At 43.8% G+C, this 12,120-nt stretch overlaps 1 long non-coding RNA gene across 2 annotated transcripts; it reads left to right on the top strand.

The window, feature by feature from the left end:
* The first annotated feature begins 8,057 nt into the window (after positions 1-8,057).
* LOC124693286 lies at positions 8,058-11,772 on the top strand. 2 transcript variants are annotated; one of them, XR_006999950.1, is made up of 5 exons: positions 8,058-8,336; positions 8,448-8,594; positions 9,671-9,838; positions 10,746-10,842; positions 11,532-11,772. It is a non-coding gene; the product is annotated as an uncharacterized LOC124693286 (long non-coding RNA). The 2 variants fall into 2 exon arrangements; XR_006999951.1 differs by having other exon boundaries at positions 8,448-8,544.
* Positions 11,773-12,120: the final 348 nt, after the last annotated feature.

The raw sequence follows: 12,120 nt of genomic DNA on the forward strand, positions 1-12,120 counted from the left end.
TGCTTGTCACTAGGGCCCGAGTGCCATGATCTCGGATCTGAACATGTTATTGTTTCATCATGATATTCATTGTTTATGATCTTACCCGCAAGTTGTATACACATGTCGTTGTCCGGAACCAATGGCCCCGAAGTGACAAGAATCGGGACAACCGGAGGGGGTGGTAGTGACGTGAGGATCACATGTGTTCACGGAGTGTTAATGCTTTGCTCTGGTACTCTATTAAAAGGAGTACCTTAATATCCGATAGTTTCCCTTGAGGCCGAGCTGCCACCTGGCTGGTAGGACAAAAGATGTTGTGCAAGTTTCTCATTGCGAGCACGTACGACTATAATTGGAACACATGCCTATTGATTGCTTTGTACTTCGACACCGTTTTATTATTATCTGCAAATGCCACTGCTATGATTGTTACATGAGTTTCTCTCATCCATGCAACGCCCGTTATCCGTCCCCGTGCCTACGATATTTTAATCCTGCTGTTTACTATAATTACTACTGCTTGTCTCTGTTACTCTGCTGTCTGTTATTTTACTACTGCTACTCGCTATAAAGCTGACACTACTCGATAAACTCTTGCGAGCAAGTCTGTTTCCAGGTGCAGCTGAATTGACAACTCCGCTGTTAAGGCTTCCAAGTATTCTTTGTCTCCCCTTGTGTCAAATCAATAAATTGGGTTATACTACCCTCGAAGACTGCTGCGATCCCCTATACTTGTGGGTCATCACTCTCCACCTCAAGAAGCAAACACTTGTGTGAACTGTGCATTGATTCCTACATACTTGCATATTGCACTTGTTATATTACTTTGCATTGACAACTATCCATGAGATATACATGTTACAAGTTGAAAGCAACCGCTGAAACTTCATCTTCCTTTGTGTTGCTTCAATAACTTTACTTTGAATTATTGCTTTATGAGTTAACTCTTATGCAAGACTTATTGATGCTTGTCTTGAAGTACTATTCATGAAAAGTCTTTGCTTTATGATTCATTTGTTTACTCATGTCATTTACATTGTTTTGATCGCTGCATTCATTACATATGCTTACAATAGTATGATCAAGGTTATGATGGCATGTCACTCCGAAATTATCTTTGTTATCGTTTACCCGCTCGGGACGAGCGAGAACTAAGCTTGGGGATGCCGATACGTCTCCGACGTATCGATAATTTCTTATGTTCCATGCCACATTATTGATGATATCTACATGTTTTATACACATTATATGTCATATTTATGCATTTTCCGGCACTAACCTATTAACGAGATGCCGAAGAGCCGATTCTTTGTTTTCTGTTGTTTTTGGTTTCAGAAATCCTAGTAAGGAAATATTCTCGGAATTGGACGAAATCAACGCCCAGGGGCCTATTTTCACACGAAGCTTCCAGAAGACCGGAGAGAAGTCGAAGTGGGGCCACGAGGCAGCGCCACAGCAGGGCGGCGCGGCCCAGGAGCTGGTCGCGCGGCCCTAGCGTGTGGGCCCCTCGTGACTCTCCCGACTCTGCCCTTCCGCCTACAAATAGCATTCGTCGCGAAACCCCCAGTACCGAGAGCCACGATACGGAAAACCTTCCAGAGACGCCGCCGCCAATCCCATCTCCGGGGATTCGGGAGATCGCCTCCGGCACCTGCCGGAGAGGGGAATCATCTCCCGGAGGACTCTTCACCGCCATGGTCGCCTCCGGATTGATGAGTGAGTAGTTCACCCCTGGACTATGGGTCCATAGCAGTAGCTAGATGGTCGTCTTCTCCTTATGTGCTTCATTGTCGGATCTTGTGAGCTGCCTAACATGATCAAGATCATCTATCTGTAATGCTATATGTTGTGTTTGTTGGGATCCGATGGATAGAGAATACTATGTTATGTTGATTATCAATCTATTACATATGTGTTGTTTATGATCTTGCATGCTCTCCGTTATTAGTAGAGGCTCTGGCCAAGTTTTTACTCTTAACTCCAAGAGGGAGTATTTATGCTCGATAGTGGGTTCATGCCTCCATTAAATGCGGGACGGTGACGAGAAAGTTCTAAGGTTGTGGATGTGCTTGTTGCCACTAGGGATAAAACATTGATGCTATGTCCGAGGATGTAGTTATTGATTACATTACGCACCATACTTAATGCAATTGTCCGTTGTTTGCAACTTAATGCTTGGAAGGGGTTCGGATGATAACTCGAAAGTGGACTTTTTAGGCATAGATGCATGTTGGATAGCGGTCTATGTACTTTGTCGTAATGCCCAATTAAATCTCACAATACTCATCATATCATGTATGTGCATTGTCATGCCCTCTCTATTTGTCAATTGCCCAAGCTGTAATTTGTTCACCCAACATGCTATTTATCTTATGGGAGAGACACCTCTAGTGAGCTGTGGACCCCGGTCCATTCTTTTACATCGAATACAATCTATTGCAATACTTGTTCTACTTGTTCAATGCAAACAATCATCATCCACACTATACATCTAATCCTTTGTTACGGCAAGCCGGTGAGATTGACAACCTCAGCTGTTTCGTTGGGGCAAAGTACTTTGGTTGTGTTGTGTAGGTTCCACGTTGGCGCCGGAATCCCTGGTGTTGCGCCGCACTACATCTCGCCGCCATCAACCTTCAACGTGCTTCTTGGCTCCTACTGGTTCGATAAACCTTGGTTTCTTACTGAGGGAAACTTGATGCTGTACGCATCACACCTTCCACTTGGGGTTCCCAACGGACGTGTGATGTACGCGTATCAATAGTCCACCTCTATATGCTTTGTCCTTGCATGAAACACAGGATTAGCACATAAATATGTAGCTCCGATATTATCACACCATAAACATGCAGCTCTTGGCTGCGGCACTCCAAGCTCCTTCAATAGAGTCTGTATCCAAATTACTTCAGCAGTGGCATTTGCTAGAGCCTTATACTCGGCCTGCATCTTTGGAGCGAGAAACTGTTGCACGTTTCCTTGCACACCATGAGATCAAATTAGACCCAAAAAACACAGCAAAGCCACGAGTAGACCTTCTGTCATCAGGGCATCCAGCCCAATCAGCATCAGAAAAAGCACTGACAAGTATAGAGGCATATTTGCTTAACCTCAAGCCTAACGAGACTGTTCCTTGTAGATACTGCAATATCCTCTTAAATGTTGTCCAGTGAGCAGTGGTAGGTGCATGTAAAAACTAGCAGACCTTGTTAACTGAATATGAAATATAAGGACGGGTCAAAGTAAAATACTGAAGAGCACCCACTATACTTCTGTAGCGAGTAGAGTCATCACTACTCAGCAACTCTCCATCTACCAAAGACAGCTTCTCTGAGGTTGACAAAGGAGTATCAACTGGCTTACAACCTGTCATATTTACTCGACCAATCAACTCCTTAGCATACTTCTCTTGAGAGAGAATTATTCCATCCGATACCTTCTTAACTTCTATACCCAAAAAGAAGTGAAGTTCCCCTAGATCTTTCAACGCAAAAGCCATACCAAGATCATGAAGTAGAGCATCAACAGCTGAATCTGAGGAACTTACTACAACAATGTCATCAACATACACCAGCATATAAATAGTTACTCCCCCTTTGTTGTAGAAAAACAACGAAGTATTAGCCTTAGATGCAGAAAACCAAGATCCTGAAGCTTAGAACTGAGACGAGCATACGATGCACGAGGAGCTTGTTTGAGACCATAAAGAGCTTTATCAAGCTTGCAGATATGTCCCTTCCGAGAGGGATCAAAATAACCAGGAGGTTGCCGCATATATATCTGTTCTTCCAGAACACCATGCAAAAACGCGTTCTTCACATCAAGTTGCCTGAGCTTCCAATTCCGAGACACTGACAATGACAGAATTAATCTAATTGTAGCAGACTTGACCATAGGACTAAATGTGTCATCACAGTCTATACCATATTGCTGCTTAAATCCCTTAGCAACAAGCCTGGCTTTGTAGCGATCAACCGTACCATCAGCCTTACGCTTCACCTTATAGACCCACTTACAGTCAATAATATCGCGCCCACGATCAGCAGGAACAAGATGCCAGGTATGATTGCGAGCGAGAGCAGAAAATTCTTCATCCATGGCAGCCTTCCAACGAGGATCATCCAAAGCTTCCTGGAGATTTGAAGGCTCACCAGTACTACAAAAATTAGCAAAGCGAATTCTATCATACCGAATACGCCCATCTGTAATGATCTTGGGTTGAACAATGCCCTGTTGAAGTCGTGTACGCGGGCGAGTTTCCATAGGCTGACTCACAGCAGGTACCAATGCAGAAGATCCAGGACTATCTGATGCAGCAGAATCCATCACAGAAGATCCCGAAACAGACTGGGCAGAAGCCTCAGCCACAGAAGATCCTTGGCCCGGCGAAGATTCGCCTGCAGCGGCAGAGGACGTCACAGTCGCGGACCCAGGTTGTCGCGCGGGAGTGGAGGACGACGTGCCACGCGCCGCGCCAGGAGAGGAGGAGCGCGAATCTCGGCCACCTGGAGTACCTCCACCTGCCCCTGCCGGCGGTGCACGATCCGAGGTAGATCGCATGGACGATCCCGAGGCAGATTCGTCCGATCTGTCCCCTGTATTCCCGCCCAGATCACTGGGGTCCAAAAAATCATTTGTTTCCTGCATAAATGACTCAGCAGCTGGGTAATTAGCAGGATTAGCATCATCATTAGCCAAAATATCAATATCCCCAAACATAGGACGAATATGAGATGGCAGAACACTAAGTTCGGAACGCAATTGAGCACCAGCATTCGGATTTAGAGTAGAAAAAGGAAACACCGACTCATCAAACACAACATCTCGTGAGATATAGATACGACCAGTGGCAATGTCAAGACAACGATAGCCTTTATGCTGATCACTATAGCCAAGAAACGCACATTGCTTAGAACGGAAGTGCAATTTGCGAGAATTATAGGGGCGAAGATTTGGCCAACAAGCACACCCGAAAATGCGTAGAAAGGAATAGTCACCCTTATTCTTGAACAAGCGCTCAACAGGGGTTTGATTTCCAATGACTTTACTAGGAAGGCGATTTATCAAAAACACCGCCGTTTGGAAGGCCTCATCCCAATATTTGAGAGGCATAGATGCATGGGCTAAGAGAGATAGACCAACCTCGACAATATGCCGATGCTTACGCTCAGCAGATCCATTCTGTTGATGTTCATGAGGACATGAAACATGGTGCGAGATGCCAACCCGCTGAAAGAAGGAATTGAGTTTTTGATACTCTCCTCCCCAATCAGTTTGAAAAGCTAGAATTTTGCGATCAAACAGACGTTCAACATGATTTTGGAAGTCATGAAAACGCTGAAACACATCAGATTTGTTTTTGAGCATATATATCCAAGTGAACTTGCTAAAATCATCAATAAAACTGACATAATATTTATTTCTTCCACAGAGGCACTAGCAGGACCCCATACATCAGAAAACACAAGTTCTAAGGGAGCAAACGACTCACTAGATGACTTTGGATAAGGTAATTGATGGCTCTTGGCCTTTTGACAAGCGTCACAGACTGACTCTTTATTGGATGCACTAAAGGGAATATCATTATCTCTAAGAATTTGCTGAACAATCGGTAAAGAAGGATGTCCTAGACGCCTATGCCAGTGTGATGACGACTGAACACCAAGGGCTTGTTTTCTTGACGACCATGAAGAAGCCGGCAGAGGATAGAGGCCACCCACGCTCCTACCTTGAAGGAGAATTTTCTTTGTGTCCTGATCCTTGATAGAGAAAAAATCAGGCCAATGTTCAATAAAAGCATGATTATCAGATGCAAGTTTATGGGTGGAAAGAAGGCTTTTAGTGGCAGCAGGGACATGAAGAATATTTTTGAGCTGAAAACTATGATTGGGGGTATGATATAAAGATTGACCAATGTGATGTATATCCATACCTTTACCATTTGGACCATGGATTTGTTCTTGACCATTATAGCGCTCTCTGGTGGTCAGCATATCCAACTCTCCAGTAATATGATCAGTAGCGCCAGAGTCAATGTACCACGTCGGATCAGCTCCATGAGTCCCTATTGCTGAATTCGCTGACCTCTCAGGGCCTTGATAGCCTTTATTAAACCTCTTCCAGCAGCGATAAGCAGGGTGCCCCTCCTTGTCACAAATCTGACACGTTACAGAGGGTCCCTGTCGGTCATTAGAGCGGCCTCCACCTTGGCGCTGCTGGTAGCCACCTTGATAGCCACCGCCGCCGTAGTTGCCTCCACCGCCTTGACCATTGTAGCCATAATTCTGATTGCCGCCATTGTACTGTCCACGACCACCAGGGTTTCCTCGTCCACCACCAGCGTTTCTTCCTCCCCTATTGCGGCCTCCATAGTTACCGCGGGATGCAGCGTTGGCAGACAGTTCACTACCATCGCTGTTACCAGGTTGCTGGTCATCAAGACGGGACTCATACGCAAGAAATTGCGAATACAAATCACCAAGGCTCACAGACTGAGCCCTAATCAATGCGGTAATCGCTGCAACGAAGCCGTTGTATTGATCATCTAGGCCGGCCCGAACATATGAAGCAATATCATCATCATCCTGAGGCTTTCCAGCAGTCGACATCTCATCGGCCAGAGATTTGATGCGATCAAAATAGGTTGCGCCAGAGGCAAAGTTCTCCCTCTTGGTCTTGTTGATCTGGGTTCGAAGATGCACAATCCGCGCCTTCGACTGCGACGAAAACATCTCCGTCAGCTTTGTCCAGACAGCCGCGGACGTAGTCAGACCGACGAGCTGTGTAAGAATCTCCCTTGTCATGTTCCGCAAGAGATAGGAAAGCACAGTTTGATCTTGAGCGATCCACCATGCATAATCTGGATTGAGGACTGAGATTTCCTTCCCGTCCTTATCCGTGGCCTTGATCATCTTCTCAGGTTCCTTCGCCGATCCGTCCAGGTACTCCATCAGCATAGCACCACGGATATCCGGGGCAGCACCATAGAGTGCCAGATGAGGTAGTTTTCCCTCGTGAGTTTCTCTAAGACAACACCGTTCAGAGAACCGCCGGTGCCGGCCGCCGACGAGAAAGAAGACGAGAAGCTCATGGCGATTTTCAGATGCGATCTAGGAAGACTAGCTCTGATACCATGTAAAAGTATATGCGTGCGGTGTTGCCCTAAACCGGATCACCAGGTGTGTATTTATATTGGACAGATTACATGATGCCTTGTAGAACAAGGACTTGTACAGATTACAGGAGATCGTATACAACTCAACTACAACAACTATATATACCGTTTAACACGGCAGGGTCCATCCAACAAGGTCACTGCGCGGAGCGTGCAGACGCGTCGTCATCCTCCTGTGTGTGGATGTGCTCGATGGTCAAGTCATGAGGGAGATCTTCCGTGGTAGCTTAATGCTAAGTATGTACAATTTCCTTTGATGCTGGTATTTTATTCGGTCTCTCTTAGGTTGCTCTGCTTCTTGTTCGTCTTTCTTCTCTGGCTAACAAGGATCGGATCTTTGCAGCGAGTCAGCGAACGTCGATTCGTTCCCGGTGAAGCCCGCAGGCGCATCAGCACCTGCAAATCCAGATGCACCAGCCACCGCAGGAGGAGGATGGAGGTGGTGAGAAGGAGCTGCAGGTGGCGGAGCACCAGAGCATGTGCTGGCCCAAGCGGAGCTACAGCAAGGACCTCAACACCAAGGCGGACGGCAGGGGCGGCGGATCCGGATGCCAGCGCTCTGGGCGTTCCGGATCTTCTAGCGAGCTCGCGAGCTCGGCCGCAAGTCCGATGGCGAGACCGTCCCATGGCAGCTGCAGCTGCTGGAGCCAGCCATTGTCGCCGCCACGGGGACGGGCATCATCCCGGCGTGCCCGCTCTCATCCGTAGCGCCCTCGCTGCCGTCGCCCACCTCTGCGTTGGCGGAGTGGCCGGCTGGCCGCACCACCACCACCAGGTGTGGGGGGCGCCGCTGCGGTCTGCAGGCTTCTCGCACTCTGGGTTCATGAACGCGTCAGGGCCCGACACTAACGGCGGGGTTATCAGCGGGATCGTGCAGCAGATGGCAGTGTCCGCCGGGTCGTGCCTATGTTCGCTAGCCACGCCGCGGCCAGGCTGGGACTGAAACTCGAGTTGTCGCAGGAAGGCCACATTGGCGTGCCCGCCGGGCAGTTGCTCGGCGGTTGGGAGCGCCGGCGCACATGGTTCGTCTAACTCCGATAGTCCGTTGTTGCCCCTGCATCTACTGTTGGTTTGTCTGCTCTTTCTGCTTGGTCGCCCTTTGTTCTATGATTTTCGACTGCTGCTGATGATGATTCGAGGTGCGCAATTTGGCTTGGTAAACGGCCGATCAAACCTGCTGATAGTAATGCCTCCCCTTTTCCCCTCTGTTTTTCCTTTCGTCCGATTGTTCATCCGTTCGATTATCGTATTATATGTAGCTGCAACCATCTGATGAACTAAAGTTGAACTGCAGGTTGTTCACGAGTGGCCTGGTTTGCCATAATGTATTAAGTTTGGTCCATCTAACCTGAAATCGATTTGGAATTTGCTGGCAGAACATGATAAATCAGGTACTTAAGGATGAATTTATTCCAGCTGTTGAGGAAGATTACAGTATCAGGTTGGCCTTCAATTTGAACTTGAAAGTACCCAAATCTCTGGGAAACAATAAATATCTTGCATACAGTAAAAGCAGATGTTTCCTTTCTCACTAATGCATCTAAATTTTGTAGCTTGTGTCAAATGCCTGCATGTGTTAATTTGTTTTTCTATCTGGTCGTTTAGTCCAACCCAATGGCTTCCATTCATTAAGTCTAGCATCAGTACACATCTTTTTTTACTTCTATATATTTCCTTAATACTGTGGTGCCCAGGAACCTTATATACGTTGCTTGCTTATATCTCTGAACTGGTTCAAGTATATTCAGAAAAAGAGACCATCTTCTTTTGTATAGCGTTCTTATATATATCCCTTAATATTGCACACTCCTTATTTTGAAAGAAAGACTTCACTTTCTTCCTTTTTTAAGTGGCGTTTTGTGAAACATATGTCAAATAGAGCATCATTCTATTAATGAATTTCTGGGGTCTTAGGTATATACTAGGGATTATCAGTTGGAAACTAATTTTATTATATTCCTTTCAAGATATGTTGTCCTAACCATTCTTTAACTTAGCTAAGAATTTTCCAGAAAAGTACACCAATCAAATATAAATGCACCTGCCTACAAGACATTTCTAAGACCGGTGTATGCTTCCAAGTACTTTAGACGAGCAGTTTAGTACTAAAAAACTACCAGTTATTTACAGATAAAAAATGTGTCGTCGGTTACTTGTGCTATTGGTTTAAGGTGTCCCTGTTTTCTACATATATGTTTTAGTTTTAGAAAGGCAGTGTCGATTATGGTCTTTTATTTTCTAGGTGGTATTGAATAAAAAACTGAAATAGGTGTAAATATTTGAAAGTGATTGTAACAGGAAAATTCCACTGTATGGAAAAGGGATTAACATGGATGCATATTATTTAGTTATTTTCTCTAATACATCTTTGTGGCTTTCCTGCATTTATTTGGAGCTGATTTTGTTCCAACCTGTAGCTAGATTTACACATGCTACCATACTGTAATCATACCATAAAGTATACAAGACTTTATTTATTTTCCCAATCCCAAATATTTTTTCTGGGCCTGAATGCAGCTGGAGAAATTGCAAGGAAGAAAGAAAAAGTGTAGGCCCTCCCACAGAGTAAGCAGGAATGGAAATCAGTGAAAAGGCAAAGAGGTGGAGTTGAGCTGCAATGATCACATACCCTACACTTGCTGGATGATCACCAGAGAAAGATGATTCTCTGTAAATTCCACGCATGTAGTTTTTGTACTTAACAAAAACATTATTTTTTGGAAAAATTCCAATGCTTATTAGATTCCCACTATCTGTTATTGTGATTCATTTTAATCTTTCTTAGTACTATGATGAACTTGAACAGTTGGTGAAATGTGTACCATGGGTGGTTGAGGTTGTTTTTAATCCAAGGTTGTCACTTGTGTGCCAATTTTGATACATAGAAATCTTTGAACCCCAACTGTAACCACAAAGTTAGCTACTAAGTTGTGTACTCCAAATTCACGTCAATCATTTATCTTGAGAGTTGAGATCTGGTTAATTGGTTTGTTAATACACATTGTATGTTATCTCGTGTTATTTGTTCCTCTGTAGGGCTTCTCCCAAAATATTTTCATTCGCTAATGATTCCAGAACCTCTAGAAAGTACATATATGAGATGTGTGTCCAAATCATTGACTTCAGTAATTAGATGATACACCTGTTTTTTTAATGCACCATCATATTATGGCCAAGTATCAACCTTGTACAAGACGACATCAATGTTAATGCTTATTTGAACATTTTTTCCCATAACAAATGGTTATTTTGGCAATATTAAGGAAGCCAGTAGCAGATATGGTTGATTTTTCCTTAAAGAAAATGTGCCAGCTGCTATAAATTGGTACTTAGCACTCAGTATGATATTAACTTAATGGTTTCTTAGGGAGATACTTAAACATGTAGATTACCCCAAAGATTGCAGCAGATTGTTTGTAAATTTTCAGATATCATGATTCTGTATACACTTCATTTTTTCTATTACTAACCCAAGTTTGCAGCATAGCCTGCAACTATTATTGCGTACATCTTTTTCTTGACATACATATGAATCATTCCAAATCAATATCCGGACTATCATCACATTGTCGATATCCATTTCTTTGTGTAGGCCTCATCACGAAGCGATGGACTAGCAATCTCCAAGCTTTCATTTGGTCTCAAAAGCAATTAATTTTCGCCTTTCAAAAGATCACCATTTGAATCAGGTGATCTTTCTCATGTATTTATTTACATTTATGTTGTACTAAATATTAGCTTGGCTCAACATCGTTTTGTTGGCCATAATCAATACTGCATAACCGCATTGTGTGATAAAATCCATTCTTGAGGTGAACTGCTTTCTGCGACAAGAAATCCGTCACCAGTAAAACACGCACCACAACATTGACCTTTTTTTAGCTTACCATTAAATCAATCTTTATTTTCTTTACATAATTAAGTCCATAGATTATGCATTTTGCCGTACTTAAGACAAAATCCAGCTCTCTGTAATAAAATTGTGTTCCCTCCTCTATAATGCATAAGCAGATCGCCTATTGTTCACCGTCAAAAAATATTATTTCTTTCGATGGCTATGCCTGTGACATGACCTGACGATAAGTGCCCAACACTAATGTTTCTAAATGATTAGCGTTGTTTAGGGCGGGGGATAAAATGGGTATATTGATTTGGCGGACCATGAGAAAGACAGTGCTTGCCACCTATTTCCTTACCTTTTCAATTCTCAAAAGATGAACGAGTTCCTTTAATAACTAATAAACCAATGATTGGACTGTATTGCATTTAGAGGCTCTTTTTAAAGCAGGGCGAGTAGAGACCTCTAACTGCTACAAATAAGAAGTTAACACTTCCAATGCATAATGTTCTGTTTAAAGTAGCATGTTCTATTCTGCAGATGGAGGAGGCCACATTTGGAGAGAATTGTTCAAGGGGAAATGAATCCTCACTGCCGCTTAAGCAATCTGCCCGCCATACCCAGTTCATGCCGCGTCAATTGATGCTGCTTCCAATGATATTTCTAAGAGCGTGCAAGCCACCATAATAACCAATTTTGTAACAGTATGTAAGCTGCTCATAATAGTGCTAGGAGCATGCAAGCCATCATAATAGTGCATTTTAAGATGGCTGGTAATGAATATTTGTAAGTTGATCCTTTCTAAATGGTTTAAACAAAAAAAAAATCAATTTAAGTATCACCTTAAAATTATTACTACCATCATACTACATAGTCGGCGCGGCGTGCCGCCGCGCCCTTCCATGCTAGTAAATACAACAGGCGAATAAACAAGTTGACCACTTGCTTCAGTTTGCACCATATTTGCCTTCTGATTGTTCAGATTTTTTTTTTTGAATGCACACAACAAGGCACCAGTTAGAAAGCGACATTTGTTTGCAAAAGGATGACTTTTAGTTCTTTCCATGTAAGTTAATTGTAGTTTTAATTGAAGTATATTTCCATTAATAAGCAAATTAGAATCATACTG

The sequence above is a fragment of the Lolium rigidum genome, chromosome 2 (genome assembly GCF_022539505.1).
Source record: "Lolium rigidum isolate FL_2022 chromosome 2, APGP_CSIRO_Lrig_0.1, whole genome shotgun sequence".
NCBI classification, from domain to species: domain Eukaryota; kingdom Viridiplantae; phylum Streptophyta; class Magnoliopsida; order Poales; family Poaceae; genus Lolium; species Lolium rigidum.